The sequence below is a fragment of the Carassius gibelio genome, chromosome B6 (genome assembly GCF_023724105.1).
Source record: "Carassius gibelio isolate Cgi1373 ecotype wild population from Czech Republic chromosome B6, carGib1.2-hapl.c, whole genome shotgun sequence".
NCBI lineage: Eukaryota > Metazoa > Chordata > Actinopteri > Cypriniformes > Cyprinidae > Carassius > Carassius gibelio.
This window is the reverse complement of record NC_068401.1, coordinates 26,779,105-26,801,436: the sequence shown is the minus strand read 5'-3', so window position 1 is coordinate 26,801,436 and position 22,332 is coordinate 26,779,105. Positions and strand designations below refer to the sequence as shown.

The following is a 22,332-nucleotide window of genomic DNA, read 5'->3' as shown; positions in this document are numbered from 1 at the left end:
AGAATCATGTGACCCTGAGGACTGGAGGAATGAAGCTGAAAATGTTACTTTGAGTCACACAAACAAACTGCATTTTAAAATATATAAGTGACTTCTTTCAAAAGCAATTTGAAATCTTACTGACCCCAAACTTTTTGCATTCTGACTTCACACTCACATTAGCCCTGATGACCTGGTTTCTTATCTACAGTATGTGCATTATGTAAATGCTTGAATAATCCATGAATCAATGCAGACATCTTGAAGACGACAGACACACAGCACAGCTTCTGATTTGCTGACCACAGCAACCTCGAGTAAGAGCAGCTGACAGGGATAATTTTACTCCTGGAACAGAGAAAGAGAAAAATATAAGTGCAAGATGAAAAACAAAACAGCTTCTCGTAACAAAACCGAAAATAAAAAGTACCCAGTACCATTCAAAGTTTTGGGTAACTTTTGAAAGAACTCTCATATGCTCACCAAGGCTTCATTACAATAATAATAATAATTAAAAAAAATGTAATTTATCCCTGTGATGCAAAGCTGTATTTTCAGCATCATTACTCCAGTCTTCAGTGTCACATGATCTTCAGAAATCATTCTACATTGCTTAGCATTGCTTTGCTTAGATTTTTGTGGAAACCATGATGATATATTTTTTTAAGGATTCATTGATAAATAGAAAGTAAAAAAAATATATATATATCCTTGCTGAATAAAATTGCTATTCATTCCTTGAACATCTTACTTATCTCAAACCTTTGAATGATAGTGTAACAACAAAAAGAATCAATAGCAGTTGAAGGAACAGTTAGAAAAAAGAAAAAGTCATCTCAAGTCATGCTTGGGTATATTCAAAACTTCTCAAGTTCACTTTGAAAAAGCTTACATGAGCTCTAATTGCAATGAATTGGCTAAAGCATGTGACAACGAACCCTTATAAATCTCCATGTACTTCACAGGGTTAGAGAACAGCGGTGAATAGTGCCAATTAATTCTTCTCCCTTAAACTAAATCAAAGAAAGACAAATACATGCATACTCAATCTTTCATACTCATGTAATATTAATGCCCGTAGAGGAGGAGAGAAAGATAAGAGAAAGAGTGCTGACCTCTTAAAGACGCCTACTGTGCCCTACTTCTGAATGTCAGATCTAAACACCAACACAGCTAAACACAACACAGTGATTTAATCAAATGCATCCCAGGAGAGGAATCAGAAAACTATCACAGTCATATTTAGAAAACGCAGTCCAAGAAATAACAAAGGAGGAGGCCAGGAAGAGAGAGGAATGACATCATTTCTCCTTAGCCACAGAGAGTTTGTGTGTGTGTGTGTGTGTGTGAGAGAGAGAGAGAGAGATGGTGAGATCATGATATTCACTCTGAGTCTAGTAAATTATACTTTTTTTCTTCTCTACTGGCAGTGAACGAGTGACTGGAAATGACACACCCACATAATCACACACTCACACACTCCTCTACACCTCCGTCACTCATAAACACACTCCTGCTTCAATCCATCCATGCAGTATTCCAATACGACATCTCTCTTTGGCTCTCACTGTCAGCTCTGATTAAAGAGCCTAATCACTGCGACTCTGAAAATAGTAGGGCATCAGTGCTGTGTGTGGGTATAGAGACGGACGTCCTATAATAATCATCCATCAGAATTTCTCAGCCAACGCAATTACTGCAGAATATCTGCGCCTGTATGTGTGAAAGCACTTAGATCTCCATTGATCAGTGATTCTCATCTGGTGGGTTACATAAAAAAAATGGTCACAGGTCTTGCAAGATGCAAGAAATATAACTAACCATATAATCATGCATGGTTAGGATAGAAAACACTCCCCAATCAAACTTGGTGCAAATTCATGTTATTTGGTAGAAGCTGTAGTCCAAACAGAGAGAAGCTAAATTGACAGGTAGCATGATGCCCAAAATAAAAAAAAATTAAATAAAAACTTTGCAAGGTGAAAGAAAATATAACCTAGAAAACATTAAATATGAGTTGAGGGTTTCGTATTGTGTTGGGTTACCAAATGACGTCTAAACATACAACATAAATGCATGGCATTAAACTGAGGCTGTCCACAGTGTGCTTAATACTTTATTTTTATTGCATTTATTCAGTACATAATTTGTTGAACTGATGAAGAAACAATAGAGAGGTTAACTATGAAAGTGCCTCAAAATCAAAAGAACTAAAAAAAATTGCATCAAGACAATTAACCTCATGCAGATTTATATTATGAGCATTGTGATATTATTTTATTGATAATTTGAACAGATTTCAATAAATTTAGCATTATATTACTTGCAAACCAATGGATACTCTGCAGTGAATGGGTGCCGTCAGAATGAGAGTACAAACAGCTGATAAGAACATCACAATAATCCACAAATAATACACACGACACTGACGAGCAAGTGATGGCATGCAAAACTTCTCAAAATCTGATGATGAAACAAACTCATCTATATCTTGGATAACCTTCACTTTGTATCAGTATTTTTATTGATATATATTTCGTTCTTTTGATTTTAGGGTTAAATACTTCAAAGCAGCTTCAGATCTGTGATGAACTGTAGTTAAAATAATGCAAAGACAAGCTCTGGCTGTCGATCGTCCATTGATTGACTGTTCTTACAGAGATCTGCTTTTAATACTGACGGCTCAGAGAGCATTTAGGACTCCACTGAGTCAATTTCATGTGATTTCCAGGCATTTCAGTAAACTTTATCATTCAAAGATATACTGCAGAAATTAATGGTGAGTTTTAATACACCTGTGGCAGCATATAATAGGCCACGACTGACAGCTCAATCAGTAAAGTCCACTAGCGTACTAATACGTCTCATTCAAACTGACAGAAGTGCCTGTACTTATTGTGATGGACAGTTGCTGATTTCTAATTTCCATTTTCTCACATCTCAGGACGGTATCTGTCAATCATATTGCAGTGTTATTCAAATGTATCATTTCTCTGTTGATTGGCAGGTTTGAGACATGAGAACATAGGCCTACAATCCTTTCCCCTTAGCAGAAGCGAATTAATGCCTTTGAGAATATCACACATAATTTTTGTTAATGTAATCCTTTAAAAACATCTGATTAGACTGTAAAAGTGCCTTGATGGCTTTCCAGTTGGCAAATTCCCTGTAATAGTGTTTGAACCCCAATACCTGCCTCAGTTCCTTTGCCAAATACCACATTATCCAACCTCACATGATCTCTCAGCCTTTGAACAAGCTCATTCCCTGTCAAAGCATTTTTTTTTGATCGCTAAATGTTCAAATATGTTCTATTTATTATTAATATTGCTTGTCAAGTACAGACATGAACATTTAAGGATGGAATTATGAATGTTTCTTTCACTTTGGGTAATTTTAGTGCTACTTTTATAATAAGGAGACAACAGTGTCAGTGAAGCCCAGGCTTGAGATGAAAACATTCAAGACAATTATGAAAAAAAAAAAAAAGAATTCAAAGTAAAGTTAAAATAAATAGGCCTATTAGCCTAAAAATACAGTAGAGTAAGAAAAGTGTTATTTTGTGAGAAAAGTGTTAATTTAAAAGTGTTTTAAGAGAGTTTATTTTCTTTGAGTTCTGCAGAATAATTTATCAGTTTGATCGTTGTTGTAAAGATGGCTGAATGTTGGTTTAGTGCCACCATTTTCCTGTCCCAGAATTTATTACTTTTATTTGTTTGTTACTTAATGTTAATGAGCCAAACCTTTTTTTATTGAACAAACGTAACAGCAAATGTATTTTCATCTACAAAGACAAAGAGCAAGTACAGTAAAAAGCAAGTAAAATAAACAGACAGAAGTAAAATAAATAAAGGACTAAAAAAATAAAGTAATATAAAATAATACATTATTAATGAGCCAAACCGTGGCTATAAGAAAGCTACGAAGCAACGTCAGCGTAAATTTATTAATATTCATAAGCAAACCTTCCTCATAGGCGCGTAACGGAGCAATGGCAAGCACGATCTAATTAATATTCATGAGCTGTGCGGCAGCGGCAGCAGTAGTAGGATTCGTCCCGGTGTGAAGCGGTGCTGTCGGCGAGAGCTCAGATGCCTTTACAGACCTCATCAGACACTTCTGAACATCCCTCACACTGAAATTACTCCTGGATCCAACTGACTGGAGAGGTAAGATCACTCTTTACGGGTTTCCTGACAAAATATGACCATGTTTACAAGCAGAACCGCAAGTTAAAGCAGCTTGTGAGTTTGACAGAAAGTTGTTTTGAAGTCTAATATTTTTGCGTGGTTTTGAAAAATTGTTTTCCATTGGTCATGTCTGTTTTAAGACTGTTTATTCACTTTACAATTAATGACACTGGTTGATTGGAAATATAATTGTTATGTGGTAAATAGTAATGTAAGCGCAGGCCGGTAGAGGGCTACAGTTATTATAATCCTGGGCTTTGTACTGGATGATTAATATTAGCCTACTTGTTATGATTTATTAATAGTCTGCCTTTTTTGTTTTGTTCATGCATAATGAACAGTGTATCATTCGTATATAGTATAACGTTATTATAGGCTACATCAGAATTCTTAATGGTTAAGCTTTGAAGTATGTAGATGGTTTGATATGGATTTTTTCATGCTAATTCTCCATGCAGTGGATGGAAGCTGTGGTTTTATAAGTATTTCTAGTCATGAACAGATATTTCAATCTTAAGTTAAAATCAGGAGTTTAGGTGATGCAGAGGTTCAGCACTTAGACTGTTACATGAAACTGCATTTTCTTATACATCTGGACAGAGCACCCTCATATTTTTATTAATAAATGCACAACCTCTGGCCTTGTCATAATAACGTCTGCATGTGATTTCTCTGCTGGCTCTCTTTAGCACTTTGTGAAATTATATGTTGATGTGCATTCCATCAGAATGCTTACAGAAATGACTCGAGGAGCATATTGCACTTTCTTTTTGTGTTTAATATAAGAAGGAATTTGTGGTTGGATATATTTGAATAATTTTTTAAAAAAGCAAATAAATTTTAGTTTGCATTACAGGCTTTTTTTTTATTAGACAGTTTGTATATGCCCATTCTATATTTATTGTCTGTTTTGTGCATTTTGAATGCATACAAGTCATTTCTGATGGTCACATGGTCAAATCAGGTCTCATGAATCACAAAAAGACACAAATGAGATCATTGTTGACATACAGTAAGAATATACAACTATAAATTATAATTGGTATTGCCATATTGAGATTGATGACTTTTGATTGCAGCATTTAGTGAATTATTTTGAGATCTCTTCTGAAACGCTTTGGAGACACGTGCAAGGTGTTTTTCTGAGACAGGAGAAACTGGAGACCAGGAAATCTTCCTTTTCTCATTTAATCTCATTGCTGTGTTGAAGAAACAATTAATGCCACAGATTTAGCGATTTCTCTGTTTCTTATTTTTTTTTTAAGTCATTTTCAGGTGAACAAAACACATCTCTTCAAGTGTATGTCAAACTTCGTTACAGATGCTTTTCATATTCTAATCAGCAGTCATGGTTTAAAATGAAAATGTCTCTACCTCATTAGCACTAATCAGTTTTATAATCTGGGTTAGTACAGTGGAACTTGAATAAAGAAATACCCCAGTTACCATATTCCCCAATGGCCACGAGCACCGTTTCAGCAGTTATCAAACATTTAGAAGTGCATTTTAAAAGTCTGTTACATGAATTATTGCTGCGGCAAGAACAAAATCATTAATATTTCATGTAGGGCTGAATGAACAGAACTGACCCAATAGTCACGCTGTCGAACGATGACAACAAACCTAAATTCACCTGCTTAAAAAAATATCCTTAGAAATGTAGTTAGTTATTGATGTATATATACTAAACTTAGTGAATGTATTCAATTCATGTTTACATTCACAAACATATATTTAGAGGTATTTTTACATTCAATATTAACATTTTACATACATATTAAGTTAACTCTTACTTACATTAACATGGTCTTTTTGTAAATGATTTTGTAGTCCATATATATTTAAAAAAAGTCCTTGGTTAGCATTTGGTTGCTAGTGTACATCTTGGTGGTTGTTGTGGGATTTTAGGAGGTTGCTATATTACTAAATAATAGTTCACCCAAAAATGAAAACGTACTCAAATTTACTTAATCAGATTTATAGAAATTTAGCATCACTTCGTTTACTCACCAATGGATCCTCTGCTGTAAATGGGTGTCAAAACATCACAATAATCCAATTGTAATAAACAGTAACTTATTGTGAACTGAAAAGCTGGATGTTTATAAGAAACAAATCCATCATTAAGTTGTTTTAACTTTTGGTTAATCTATAATAATGCTTTCTCCAGTGAAAAAGTCCATCCCCTTTTGTCCTTTCACGTATAAATCCACCCACATATTTGTTACATCAGAATTGTTTTGGACTGTTTTTGCTTGTAAATGGTGCTTTATCTGCATATTTCACTCCTGATTTAGATAAGATTACTTTATCACTGGAGAAAGCAATATTATTGATAGAGGACTCTTTGTGGACAGTGTTTTTATCAGCTGTTTGGACTCGGCACCCATTCACTGCAGAGCATTCATTGGTGAGCAAGTGATGGAATGCTACATTTCTCCAAATCTGTTCCAATGAAGAAACAAACTCATCTATTTCTAGGACGGCCCGAGTGTGAGGAAATTTTCTGCAATTTTTCACTTTTGGATGAGCTATTCCTTCAACAGAACAACTCATGAAACTAAGTTTTGGTCTAGAAGAACCATTACATTTAAAAGTTTACTCAAAACGATGTCAGAAAGTGACTCTATGGCCTTAGTAGAGTCTCTGCGATTCTGACAGGTCACCAGTGAAATGTGATACCAAAGTAGAGACTTCCCTCTGTCAGCTCAATTAGTCTCCTCGACATGACCCTTCAACCCCATTCTGTCAGCCCTCGCTCTCTGTTTCTCTCATATCTAGCATCGGTAAGTCACTAGAGAGGAGACAGTAGTGTGCAATTTGAGAAACGCAAACCTTGCAGAGTTGGACGAGGACACGGTGAAAACTTGCTCTCTGAAAGTGTTTGTAACCTCAAGGTTCTTCCTTTCAGAGAGCCATTCGAACTCAGTGTCTTGATTTAAATCACGCTGGTCCATTAGCTGTCCTAGACACCCTTATTTCATGTGGAATCTATCAGAAAGTTCAAAAAAAGAAAGAAGGCCATTCCTCACTCTTTGCAAGGCGCTTCTGACTCATGGTATGTAAGTAAGTTTACATACAGTATGTAAAGGATTTGCCACTAATGATTCAAACGCATGTTTTGAGCAGTGTAGAGTAGCACTTGTTTTTAATTTCTCTGATCACAAATGCATACATGGTTTTATGTTTACTTGGTGCGATATGCAACGCAAAGCGTAAAAAGACAATATAAGTCATTATAATCAGAAATTATGTTCCCACTGGATGCAACAACTGCCTCGTTTGTAATGGGTTTTATTTTTTTTGTCCTGTCATGCCCGTGTTCTGACCGAGACACGTCATAACAGTAAATGTTGACGGGCATAACATTTTTATCAGACGCTTGAATTTGGCCATTTGGCCAATCACAAAGCACTGGATAGCTGGCCAATCAGAGCACACCTCACTTTTCAGAACAACTAGCTTTGTAAAAATCAACGCGGGGCATAGAGGATAAACAATAATGTACATTATGTGGAAAATAATGTGTTTTTTTTTAACCTTAAACTGCATAAACACATTTCATTACACCAAATACACCAAATAATGTTCATTTTAGAAACAGCATATGACCCCTTTAAGGTTTGGGGTTCATGATATCTGTTATAATAAATATTATTATAATTTAAAACAATTGTTTTTTTATTTGAATATATTATATAATGGAATTTATTCCTGTGATCAAAGCTGTATTTTCAGCATCATTACTCCAGTCTTTATTGTCACATGATCTTCAGAAATCATTCTGATATGCTGTTTTGGCATTTAATGCTTAATTTATTAATTTTTTTTCAACTTAAAGAAAAAAATACATTTATATTTTGATGCACTCTCTTGGCCACATTGAGAAGTATTCATTGGTATGATTATTGTTTTTTTTTTTTGTTTTTTTTTTTACTTAAAATTAGTTTGTAATTTCTTTATCTTGCTCAGGGGTCAGCTGTTGGGGGAAATCATCACATCAGGAGAACAGATAATGTAGATAATCTAGAATATGTTGATTATAATGGGAGTGTCTTATTGTGTAGAAATGTTCCACATGCATCCAGACATGGAAAATAAATGTCTGGATGTTATAATTCATACTAAATAAGTCATTTTGGAGATACATGGGCCTGTAGTTTCAGTCATAGATTTAATAAATGTAAAGTTCTTCAGGCATAAATGAAAAATGTCTGATAAAGACTCAAGTGTTAAAAAGATTTCCTCTGGGTTCTCAAAGAGCATGTCTGGTGAAGCTGTTTTATCAAAAACATACTTGGTCATATTTTCCTGGTAATATGTTTGGTAAAATTTGACTTTTGGGGCTGTCAAGCTTTAAATATGACAAAAACAACTACGGTATGTATGTATTATTTTCAAAAAAAGCTTAAATTTTTGTCTTTTCTTTACACAGAGCCATAGAAAGGCCATTGAGAACTGGGAAGACTATATTATACTTTTATGTTTATTTGCTATTATGTTATTTTTGCCTTTGTTGGCACAAGACAATATAATTTTTGCTGTGGACGTTGTTGCATTAAAACTTATAAAGGTAACTAATATGATTCCTACATATGCACATGGAGAGTTATTGATAAATGCACTGGTAAATATTAATTTAAAACAAAGTAGAGATTATGCATGGACTCAGAATAGAATAAAAGATGTGATCAGGGTATTATTTATTAAATTCTTCAGCTAGATGTGCAATTATCAAGTAATTTGAGAATGCGAAAAAGAAACCTGACTGGATAAACCTGACTAAATTAGTTTTTCTCATGATATTAAAGACATTTTTACTTAAAGTCTTATGCTAAAAATCTATTTTTGTAGACATAAATATATATTGTGCCACATATCAAACTGCTTACAACAAATTCATTTTTTGTTTTTTATTAATGGATGGATTAGACTGTATTTGTGAGTTTTAATAGAATTATCTCTGCATTGAACAGTTATATGTGTGTGTGTGTGTGTGTAACATTCTAGCAGGTAATTTTATCGTTAATGTTAAGTGCATGATTGGGTCTAAGTGAAGCTGCCACAGTAAAGGTCAAGTTCACTGCTGCTTTGAGGTCATGTTAATCAAGTCAGTGAAAATAACCCCAAATTACACCCTGCTCCTCCTAGAAATAATTGCAGAAACTCCAACATTTACTGAGATTTATGCTTAAAACAACTGAAAGTGTCTGCCTAGAACAAGACAAAATGTGTTTGTGAAGATTTGATTTAAGATGCAAGACTTTTTAGGGGCTGTGAAGCTCTAAAAAAGAGGAAAGGATAAATGAGTGCATTAGCCTGGGATGTAAACCTTCATAAAATAAACATAATAATTTTTATACTGTTAGTAATATTTCAAGATGAACACTTACCGGACTGAAGCAACTTAAGTTTACTTGATTATCCATGCTTTTTGTTTTTAAATGTGCTTTATGTCTCAATCATGATTGTATTGCATTGCATATATGTATCATATATATATGTAGTTTCTGAAAATATAATGCAAATATATCCATTTAATAATGCATATGTAATATGCTAATTTCATATGTCTGGCTTTACAGGGTAAATTTAATATTAGTTGTAAAATGTGTTAATGATTGTTTTGTTTTAATGAAGCAAATGTTTAGTTGTCGAAGCAAAATTAGCATTTATCAGCACCTAGTCACACATTTTTTAAATGACTTTATCATTAATAAATATGGAAAATAGTAATGTTGAATGAATAGATAGTGTCTAAATCTGCCTTCTCACCTGCCTGTCTTCCTTCCAACTAGAAACCTCTTCTTAAACCTCAGCACTCTTTTACGGTAACCTAAACCACTAGTGGAGCGCTAAACCTCAGGTTAGACCGAAAACATATCACCCAATACTAGCGCCACTGTTCTCCACTTCAGCCTGCGTCGCTTGTGGTCAGGAAGTGGAGAAAAGATAGATGAGGGAAAAACTGGGTGATGAGGAACTGAGGGTTTTCCATATCGGCTGCCTCACGTTGGGATGGTGAATGGATGAATTGGGCTGGAGGAGCCGCTTCAGGGGCTGTTTGTGGAGGCTGATTGTAGTAAAGCACAGAAGCTCTGCAGCGAGACCCGAGGGGATGAAGGACAACACTGCCAAGCTTGTGTGAAATGGCTCAAGCTAAATGTTTTAAATATTAAAGCAAATATTGCTGTTCCCAAGGCCCGGCCGCACAGTGACGTGCTCTGTCAGGCACAAGAGACTCATTGATGCTTCTGGCCGCGGTGGGGTGTGTTGTGTTTTAAGGGGGTCTGTGCACCTCCAGACTGGGTTAGTCAAACAAGCAGGTCTTTTTAAAGAGAAATGTGTTTTTATAAGGCAGGATAGCTATCTTTTTTCCTATCTGTTCATCCGTCTGGTCAGTGCAGAGGTTTTAATACTACTGTTTGACAAACCTCTACTGATGGAAACTTAAATAAGCATAGTATACTTGGGGGAACCAGATTGCTGTTTGCATTTTTCATATGAATGCATGTTACTCTTTACATATAAATAATACATGCCTATATTTTCCGTGAACTATTTTGTAAACATTTGGTTTTAAAGCTGCTTAAAAAATAAAGTTTTACATTTTTTCATTTAGTTTAACTTGAAGTACTAAACTAAAACTGAAAAAAAAATATTTTATATATATATATATATATATATATATAATAAAATCAATAATATTATCTCGACACTAGAATAATAAAAATGTAAAACTTTCAAATTGATCAATCGAGTTTGAACAATCCCATAAATGTCATTATCATAATCATAAACAAAACACCTTCTGGCATCCAGCACAAACACTCTGGCATTATATTTGTGTGTCGTAGAGCTATAGGTGTTTAATGCATTCCTCACGGAAATCATCGACTGCTGTCAGAGTGTGAATTGCAGTGAAACATACAACTCTGCGGTCGAGATTCACACTTTCGACCTCAGTATTCACTAGTTAATTCACAAGTTGTTTGACATTGTGGAGTGTGATGAGTTTATAGTGATGAAGCCACACAGATGAGTTATGACATGTTTTCTAGCAATGTAAATGATTCTAACAGAGGAGTTCTTAAACAATTAACATTCTGCATGAGAGTGTTGATTTAAATGAATACCTGAAAATGAACATTATGACCTCATAATACTCACTCTTTTCTTATGTGGAATAGAATAGGGACTATAATTTTATATACTCCCTTATTAGGCAGTTTTTAGTAATATTCTGAGGTAGTTTTATTTTTAATAAACAATAAAAATATTTTAATTATATATATATATATATATATATATATATATATATATATATATATATATATATATATATATATATTATACAGTTCAGTCTGCTTTATATAGAAATCTATTTTCAGAAGACTCTAAATATAGGGCTCATGGAGATTCTTCTCCAGTGGAAGCTTTAAGTGGAGCTTGACAGTTCACGGTGTGCTTTTGTTGCATGGATGTTCTTCAGAGCATCTCCTTTAGCATTCACTGAAAGTCGTGTGGACTTTATTTGACATAAGGGTGAGTAAACGATGACAGAATTTTCACTTTGGGTGAACTGTTCTTTTAAATAAGATGTGAATCATATTTCCAGGCAGTGACCTGTCAAAAGTTGTGGACGAGGCCATTTTTTACCTCCCTTCCAAATGTGACATAAAGTTTCCTATGTGCATAGGAACAGTCAGTTTAGTGTGAGTGATTTCATGAGCGAGGGCAGGAAAACTCTGCATCTGTTTTCACAGGGGAGGAAAAACAGCGCTGCATTCAGGACGTCCAAATAGCCGGTCCCAAAAGTCGTAAGTTCGATCCCCGGTTGTTTGAGTTTCTGAGATCTTCAGTCATGTGTTCTTGATTGAGGCACTTAAGCCTGTTTTGTCCCAGGAGGGGGACGGTCCCTATTATTAGCGTACCGCAAATCGCCTTTGAATGAATAGTGTCTGCACACCCAACGCTCTTGAGCTTTCTCTTCACCGCACGTTCACCTTCCCAGTCCACATTTGTCTCAGTCCTACTGAAATTGGTCTAACATAACTCTTTCTGCTGGGGCGTCCCACTGTTTTGTCTGTTTTTGGAGCGTTGCAAAGAAAGATGAATGGCGGTCTCGCTGATGGCTTTAAAGGTTAAGAAAATGTCAGAACAGCAGAGCTATTAGTCTCCGTGAAGGGGCCGATGACTTCCTCCAGAGATGTGGGATATGATCTATGCGTGCGGGTAATTGCTGTCGTGTTTGTTGTGTCCGACAGGTCAGGCTGGGCCTTATGCTCTTTTCTCCCATGAGCCATCTGGTTTCAGGACTGACATTTCATTCTGTCACTTAGTTGCTTCAAAGCACGCGGAAACATTGGTTCAGAGCTACGACTAATGATTAAAGCAGAGTGTTGGCACGAATTTCATGATTGGATGTGATGAATTTCTCAGTCCATTTGATTCAATATCGATTCATTTGTATGTATATATATAAGAAGAGTCCATATCAGTTTTCTTCAAGGAAATAAAATCCCTCTCAACTGTAGACTAATGTATGCTCTCAGTTTGTACATTACAGGCTGATTTGTTAAATTGCACACAAGGCATATAAGTTTGCTTTGTTCTGTCCAACTGAGGAAATAACATCACAATAAATCACGCTACCAATGGTGATTTAATTTAATGATCGATTAGCTTATATCACTGCAAATTATTATTATTTTTATACTTTATTCTCTAATTCTTAATGTTAACATCATCAGTATTGCATGACTATGAGTATAGTGTGTATTAGCATGTAGCTTTCAACTTTTGACCAGCTAAAAACATTTCAATGTCCGGAAGTGCAAACTGAATGGAAGAGCTAAAGCTGAGTGGAGAATATAGACTGTATGCACTATGCAAATTAAATTATGCTTTCAATGTTAATCATGTTATTTTTAATGGTACTCTCTCTGCTCGTTTTTCTTTCTTTTTGTTTGGATTTAATTTGCTTTATTAATACTTTTGTGAACAGATCACATACTACTTGTTCTCCAGTGAAGGACTTCTTGTAATTTTCTCTTATCTTTTTCCTCTCTCCTCTGTCTCTTTCTCTCCGTCTCTGAGGAACCGTGGGTTGTGTAGTTTCTGTATGAACATCTGAGTCTCAGCAGAGCGCTCAAACCTGACTGAATCCCACCCGAGGATTGAGGAAATCTCTTAATCATTCACCTGTCTTTGTTTAGTTCGTTCTCCAGAGGAAGATTTTATTGCTCAGCCGTTGCTCTTTTGCAGCTCAGGAGACTTTCTTTATGTATCATCTTTATTTGTGATGTTTGTCCTTGGGGGAAATAAAAATAGATGCAAATGAGGCAATCATTGACATACAGTGTGATTATAGACTTAGGTATATAGGTCTTGTCGAGCTAAAATTCTACATAAAAATCTTTGTTGGATTTATCCTATTGTTTATGCTAGAGATTTACAAACTTTTTTCCCAGCCAAACACTTAAAAAAAAGAAAAAATTAAATAAAATAGGCCTATTTATTTGAGATTTCAGTATCAACATATTTCCTTTTTTTTTTTTTTTTTTTTTTAGTGATTTTGGTTAATGGTCAGATAAACAAATAAAATATTTCAAGCATTAATATAAAGTATAAAATGTGTTTTATTTATATATTTTTTAGATTTTAACTTTAAAATTCTTATTTTACATTTGTATAATTTAATTTACTATTAAATTATAGCTCACAAACCCCTGCTTTATGTAAACCTGTTTTATGCGATATATTTAGCAAGTACATTTTTCTTGTTTTATGGAAGTTCAGACATTTTTACTAGAAAATAAGGAAAAAAATACTAATTAAAGAATGACTTCTTAAATAGCTTGATGCAACATGTTAATGCATTAATGCATGATGAGATCTCTTTTATTGGTCTCTTTAGCACTTTTAGTTGTGTCATGCAAGATTATTGTGGTATTTTTTCAGGAGACACATCTGCAGGAAACTTCAGCAAAAGTCTTAATTTGCTCTACATTTCATTTCACAATGCAAGTTTGATTTTGAGTGAAAGATCTCTTTTTTTCACCTTGCTCATCATCTTGTGATCGCAGTCAGACATCAGACTGACCAGGAGCTCGACAGCACTGTGAGCAGTGCATAAAATGAGTTCAAATAACCCAAAATACATACCTAAAGACCACTGTACTCTTGTCCCTGAAATACTGCGTGCTCAGACACCCAGACTTTATATTTTACAGAAATAATCTTTTCAAATGTAATTTACTTTGAGTTAGCTTTCCAAAAGTTTTACCTCATTTCCCTATCTATTTCAATCCAGTTTTCATTCACAAACACCCACATTCAGTGCCTGCAGAGAAGAATATGGCACATATCCAGCATACTGCTTGTGTTTATAAAAAATGATTGCGAAGAATTAAGTCAAATCAGTGAGAGAACTGGCGAGTGGGAACGAATAAAGTGTCTAAAAATGTGTGCTGAATTGAGATGATTACAGCATAAGTCATGTATTTCACAGTGAGATCATGTTGGCTAAATCTGTTTTGTGTTTCTTCATCCAGTGCTCTTCTAGCATGACTTATGGTCCTGGCATCTGTTCAGAGGTGACATGTTCATAGTGAACCTCTCGAGAGGGAACACACCCGTGAGGGGCGGAGCCAAGACTAATTAACACCAGACTAACTCGACGATGAATGCTAACTCTTTCGTTTTACAACTTTCTTTTGTTTTGTATTATTCCTCTTTCCTTTGTGAATACATTGGTGTTTCCAATGCAAACTCAGGCTATTCTATTCTATTCATGTACTTTTTTTTTTGGTTTCATATTTTTCAATATGAAGAGTGAATTTCTGTGCGGGTCCGGGCTGATTTATGCTGCTTAGTTTTGGTTTGGAAATGTTTGATGCTGGTTAGTATTGTTTTGGTACTAGTACTAGTTCAGGTTAATTTAGTGCTGGTTAGAACTGGTCTGTTGTTTGTCTAACTGGTGCTAACCAGACTAGCCATGTTGTTCACTAGCAAAACATCAACTTGTTAAACAATCATGGATGGCTAAGATGCTTTACTGATAGCAAAAAAGCAACAGGTTCTTGTTGGTAAGATATTGTGATTTTGCTGGTTTGGTGCTTGTTATGGCTGATTAGTGCTGGTGAGAGTGTTTTTACTAGTTAAGCTTACTAGCTTACTACTAGTAATGTGATTTTGGTGCTTGGTGGCTGGTTTATGTTGGTTAGTACTAAGAATGAGCCAGTTCATTCTGGTTAACCCTTACGAAAGGAAAATATATTTACCAATATATTTCTTGAAATATATTGTGATATATTGAAATATATTGTGATATATTGTAATATATTATTTTCCCTTTTTATTTTGTAATATTTTATATTTTTGAATACATTTAATAATATATTGATGATACATATATTATATAATATATTGCAAAATATACAAATGTTTGCCGCTTTCAATATATTGCAATATATTGGAAAAAATAAATATATATAAGAATATATGCCTAACATATTACATGATATTTTCCAATATACTGCAATATATTTTTGTTTTATAAGGGAAGGGTTAAGTAATACTAGTTTGGTGTTAGTAATTGCTGGTTAGTGCTGGTCAAGCTGGTTGATTTTCTGATTAAATCAGTAAAAAAGAGAGGGTTCTTGATGGGTAAACTGGTCAAATGTGATTTTGGGGCTTGGTAGCTTGATTATGCAGGCTAGTTTTAATCTGGAACTAGTTCTGATCAAGACGGAGGACAAACAAAATAATGCTGCTCCACAGCAAAACAGCCTGGTCAGAATATTCTGGTTAAATCAGCAAAGCAGAATGTTCTTTCTGGTTAAGATGATCAGCTAATGTGATTTTGTTTATTTAGTAGTTTGGTGGTTGGTTTATGCTGGTTAGTGCTAATCTCTCATTTGTTCATTCTGGATCAGAGTTACTGTAGGTAGTATTGGTTTTGTGCTAGTTAGGGTTGCAAAGGGGTGGAAAATTTATGGTAAATTTCCAAAAACATTCCAAAAATTCCTAGAATATTCCCAAAAATACTGGAAAGTTTCCAAAATGTCTGGAATGTCTCTGAAATTTACTGGAACCTTTCCATCTTTTTGCAACCCTAGAGATAGTTGTGGCTGGTTAGTGCTAGTTAAGCTGGTTAACTTTCTGGTTAAATACATAAGCCTAAAGCAAAAGGTTCTTGCTGGCTAAACTGGTCAGTTAATATGAATTTGCTTGCTTAGAAGTTTTGGTGGTTAGTTTATGCTGGTTAGTGCCAATCTTGAGCTGGTTCTTTGTGATTTAGAGTTAAGTAGTACTGGTTTGTTGCTAGTTATTGGTGGTTAGTGCTGGTCAAGCCAGAGGACAGGTAAAAACAGCATAGTCAGAATATTAGTTAAATTAGTAAAGGCTTTTTCTGGTTAAGTTGGTCAGCCATCAATGTGATTATGCTGGTTTTAAACTTTGGTGGATGGTTTATGCTGGTTAGTGCTAATCTTGACCTGGTTCATTCTGGTTTAGAGTTAATTTAGTACTGGTTTAGTGCTGGTTGATCTGGTGGATGAGCAATGCCATGCTGTCCAACAGCAAAAATCATGGCCTTTCTGTTCTAGCTTGTCAACTTGCTGGTTAAGTCAGCAAAGCAGAAGCTTCATGCTGGTTAAGATGGTAAAAAACTGATCTTGCTGACAAAGATGGGACAATAAGTAATGCATCTTAATAATGCATCACTATCAAGCCGTCTTTGTTTTTGTTGTATAGTACCATGTATTTTACGTTTTTTTATTTCAACCAAACTGACCACATTTTCCCTGGCGTAGTCGAGATCTTTTGACTCGTAGAAAACCTTGTATAAAATATCATCCTTTCCATCATTCACCTCAGAGAATAACTGAATGAATAACTAATTTCAGTCTGCTGAATTAAGCAACTCGGTTGAATGGAGCCACAAATGAATGAATGAGTGAGAGAACTGATTGATCTCAAGAGAAAGTTGTACAAAAGTTGAACTCGAAATCAACCGCCCCATTGCGTATTGTGTTTTTGTGTGCGACGGGGGCCTGGAGAGGGAGGGAACCGGAATAATCACAGAGGGGACTGAACATGTTTCTTGATCTCTTTTCACCTATTCTCACTGTGAAATGTCAAATTTGAATTGATTGAAAGGAAAATTACAGCTGTATTATGGGATGTCTTGGGGGGAGGGGTGCTGTTGCCACAGAAACTAGCTTCTCAAAGTGCTGTTCTCAGATAATGAGTAAGCAAACGTCTCAGGTCGAGTATACAGTGGCCCCAAAAAGTATTTGGACCCTTAAAAATGCCTGAATGTCATTGCATAAAATAACAAAATATCAACTCAAATGGCATTTATTTTATAAAAAAGTATACTTATTAAGAAGAAGGTTTCACAGACATACTGTCAAGTTTTAAGTGCTAAAACAGGAGCTTAGTCAGGGTAGATGCATCTGTAATTTGACATGAACAGAAATGTGAAGGATGTCCAATTGGTTATATTGTTTTGAGGTCTTGGGTCATGTTTAGGAATATTTTTAGTGTCACTCAATCATTAAACACTAAACAGTGCAACTCATTGAATCGACTGTATTTATGTACTTTACAGCAAAAAAATATATACAGTATATGACATTTAAGAGGACATATTAAGGCTGGCCAATTATATATTCACAAAATATTCACAGTAATTTGCTGGCCATGTAAAATAATGCAGGATTGTGAATATTGTAATGATTGATGGGTTATTTGATTCATTTCACTCATTTAAACTTTTGCCAGAAGCAATTAAAATGGTTAGTTTCAGTAACTGGTTTAATAATTAATTTGCATCATCTCTTAAATGTCCACAGCATTGCTTTATGTTTTCTTTAGGAAATGCAAAATGCACGACTACGGTTCAAAAGTTTAAGCTCAGTAACAATTTTTTTTTACATTTTTTTTAATAATTTTATTTTGCAGGTATGCATTAAAATAATGCTTAGTAATAGTAAAGACATTTTTTTACAAAAAGGTTCTACTTCATATAAATTCTGTTCTCTTGAACGTTCTAGTCATCAAAGATTCCTGAAAAAACGTATCAGAGTTTCTACAGAAATATGAATTAACTGCTTTGAACATTGATAATAATCAGAAATATTTCTTGAGCAGCAAATCAGCATATCAGAAAGATTTCTGAAGAATCATGTGACACTGAAGACTGGAGTAATGATGTTGAAAATGCAGCTTTGATCACAGGAATAAATTACATTTGAACATATATTCAAATACAAATGAGATGTTTTAAATTGTAATAATATTTCAGAATTTTTCAGTTTTTACTGTATTTCCAATTAAAGCAGCCTTGGTGAGCATAAGCAATTTCTTTCAAAGACAAACAAAACAAATCTGACCCCAATCTTTTGAACTGTCTATATTGTAATATTAATTAGGATTAATGTTAATCAAGACAAAAATGACACTTGTGAGATGTGAGTGAATCTTTTTGATCTATGAATGCCATCTGTGGTTACTCTGCTTGGACACCTGTGTGAAGTTTTTGGTGATTTTTACTGGATTTATGAAGAGAAGCATAGAGAAAGTTTTTTTTATCAGACATTTTTAAGCATGGCATCAGTGTCGAAACACTGGAGCTGCTGTACACATCTGAGGGAACACCAGCCTCAGTTTAGGAACAATTAGAGGAATTTTAACCCTTTCGTTCCCCGCATGAGCTCATCACACATGGCACACACAAACACACACACACACACACACATCACCGTCGTGCCCCCAGCAGCCTCCCTCCATTGAGAAAGTTAACAGTTTGTTTTTCACAGGGCTGAAAGCTTCACTGCACACATTACTGAAGCCCCTTCATCTCCCCCCTTTCCTCGCCCGTCCGCGAGAGACTGACTAAAATGATTTCTCTCTCTCTCTCTCTCTCTCTCTGTCTGTCTGTAAGGATTGCATTAAACAGATCTGAAGTCTATCGGATGCGCTCCTCTGGAATGAGCTCTTGCTGACACCTTCCTCCCGGTGAGTGCACTCTTTCTGTCCTCCTCTGTCCATCCGTGGACCAAACGATCCACTTCCTGTGAGTCTTTTCATCTTGTTGCACTGTTTTCCTTTCTTCTTTTTGTCCTGAGAGCAATTTTGCCCACATGTCTCCCCTCCCCTCGTGTCCATCCCGTATCTTTTCCAATTTCATCCTCTCTCTCTCTGTGCTCCATCCCGTCTTCCCTCTCTCTCTCCGTCCCCTCCCTCTCTCCGTGTCTTTGTTGAGGTATGCTGATAAACAGTTTGGCCGTCATCTCCAGACCTCCCCCATTGTGTGTCCAATTTTCTTTGTTCTCTCAGCCTGTGGCGCTGGCCTCTGTGTGTGTGTGTGTGTGTGTGTGTGTGTGTGTGTGTGACTGACCACTTCAAGTGTGTCTGTGTTTGTCTGAATAGACAGAGCTACTATGCAAGAATTTAGCCACATTGTCCATAGTGTTGCAGCATTTTGATTGTTTTTGTGTCTGTCTGTCTGTCTTTTTCTCAGTTCAGTTCAGTTTTTGTTGTCATTGGAGCTAATCTGTCTGTGTGTTCTTTATGTTTCTCATAACTGATTTTAAATTAGTTGTTTTTGTTGGGGTAATTCTTTTTTTCTTTTCAATACAATCAGATTAGTCTTTGTTGTTATGACAGTTCATTTAGTTGTTCTGTTCTATCTTTGTGTCCCTATTCTCTCTCAACTTGCATTTTAATTACATTTTATTTTGAATTAAATCATATTCATGTTCATTTTTGTTTGTCTTGACAGTAATTTGCACTGGAAATATGGAGAAATAACATTTTAATCTAGTGTATACTGTATAATGTGGATTGCTAAAACCTAATATATATTATATAATTAAATTACATAAATCAAAAGTGACAGTAAAGACAATTATAATGATACAAAAGAGTTTTATTTCAAATAAATGCTATTATTTTCAACTTTCCATTTATCAAAAAATCTTGAAAAATAAAATGCATCACAGTTTCCACAAAAATATGAAGCAGCACAGCATTAATAATCAAAAATGTTTCTTGCAAATCAGCATATTAGAATCACGTGACTCTGAAGACTGGAGAAATTGTTCTGAAAATTCAGCTTTGCACCACAATAATAAATTACATTTTAGAATATGTTCAAATATAAAACATTTATTTTAAATTGTAATAATATTTCACAATATTGCTGCTTTTAATGTATTTGTGATCAAATAAATATAGGCTCGGTGAGCACATTAGCACTTTTGAATGGTATAGTTTCTTTATATGAACCTGAATTAATACAAAATATATCATATATTTTGCAGCATTTATAAATTTTTGGTTAATGATAATTTATAAATGATTCTGTATTGTTTATTCATTCTTTTAATGTTAAACTATATAACATGTATTGTTAAAAAGTTAAATGTAAAAATTAACAATGTTCATTAAATGCTGTAAAAGTAATGCTCATTGCTGGATAAAGCCCACTATTGCATTAACTAACATGAATTAATGTAGAAAGTTTTTTTTTCAGAAAAAAAAATATTATTATTATTATTTATTTTTTAATCTATGAAATGCTATAAATATAAATAGGTTGGCTGTTGGATCCATTATATAACAGAATTAATTGCTAACAGAAAACCTAAACAACCACGATAATGAAAATTCATGCATCTGCAACTTTCTAAGTGCATGTTGTCCATTAATCAGGGCCAGCCGTCGATGTGCAACGGATCATAAACAAATACACAAATTTACAGCTGTGAGCTGTGTGTTTTGTATCAAGCTCATTTACCGTTAATATAAACATTCTTTTATATCTGCTTGAATAAAAACAATTATTAACACTGTGCTAAGACAGATGCTTCTGTCACAAACCTGACGTTGTCAGTGACACAAAGAGAAAGAGAGAATGAGTGAAACGTGAATGGCGTGAGGATGGACACAATAAAAGGCCGGTCTTGTTGCCGTGCTGTTTAAGATTCTGCCTGGTGCCGGGTTCGTGGTCAGGGCTGAGTGAAAGTGCTCAGCTTTGGCGGATGACCACGTGCTCGCTCAGAGCGCCCGTAAAGCTCAACAGACTTCATTCACGTGCTAAAGAGCCACTGCTTTGACAGATACTTGGCTGCTCGCACAGTGAAGGCTTTCACGCAGAGACAGCGAAGGAGTGGAAGGTTTAGGAGAAAAAAATAGCAAACAAGAAGCAAACACTTTCAGAGATTCAACAAATATCCTAGAACTGCTAAGTTATTACGACCGTACATCTATCTCAGGACGACAGAGGCTGCTGGCCCATCTTAGTGCCCTAACTAGGGTAGTGCACGGACCTCCAGCTGCGTCAATGGGGGATACAGTTCATTCAGGGTCTCTTTTGAGGGATAAAGGTTTCAGTTGTGTGACCCCTTTCAGCGTTTAGAGAAATGTTTGGGATTGAGGCTGGCTGGGGTCTAATAGGCAAAAACCTGTTTTCTGTTGCCAATGATTTTTGAGAAGTTTATCTGGTATTTTTGACAGTGGATCTAGCTGCGAGAATTAGCTTAAATTACATGCTCTCTGCAAATGATTAAATCTAGTGCATCTACGAGACAGAAGGTCTTCATCATGTGCACATCTTGTTTTCCGTCATGTTTGACGATGCTTTACGTGTGTAATCACAGACTACGGACTTCATTCATGAAATGCACACCGAACAAATTTCTCTGTAAATCATTTGAATCCATCATTCATGGAATGTGCCAATTTATGTAAAGATGGTTTTACAGATGATTCATACAGAAAATCGTGTTTGCATTTCATGAATGAGGCTGTAGATTTGTGATTAGAGGAACAACATGCAAACAAACAACATGGTCTTAAAGTCATTTTAAAACAGCCAGATTTAAATTTAAATTTAAATTAAATGTATGCATTTAGCAGACGCTTTTATCCAAAGCGACTTACAGTGCATTCAGGCTATCAATTTTTACCTATCATTTATCTTATTTATCATAAGATTTGAGGCTCTTCAGATGACAAACCATACACACATTTACTCCCATAATTTTATTGACCTCATGCAATTAGCGAAAACAATCCTAACTAAGTTTTTGTCTTTCCTGTATTTTTAAACAATGAAAACAATGTATTAGAGATAACCTCTTTCAAAAAC

The 22,332-nt window shown here is 35.0% G+C and overlaps 2 protein-coding genes across 4 annotated transcripts in view; one reads left to right on the top strand and one right to left on the bottom strand.

Annotated features, from left to right (window-relative positions):
* The window catches only part of LOC127959601 (protein unc-50 homolog), a 922,469-nt gene that overhangs the window by 7,014 nt on the left and 893,123 nt on the right, over nucleotides 1-22,332 (bottom strand). The gene's annotated exons all lie outside the window — the stretch shown is intronic.
* Nucleotides 4,017-22,332, top strand: part of sema5bb (sema domain, seven thrombospondin repeats (type 1 and type 1-like), transmembrane domain (TM) and short cytoplasmic domain, (semaphorin) 5Bb) — a 52,639-nt gene continuing 34,323 nt past the window's right edge. Inside the window, exons 1-2 of one of the 2 annotated variants that reach the window (XM_052558857.1) lie at nucleotides 4,017-4,148; nucleotides 19,123-19,196. The gene's annotated coding sequence lies outside the window, so the exon portion shown is untranslated. The remainder of the gene's footprint in view (nucleotides 4,149-19,122; nucleotides 19,197-22,332) is intronic. The other variant, XM_052558858.1, reaches the window with a different exon arrangement.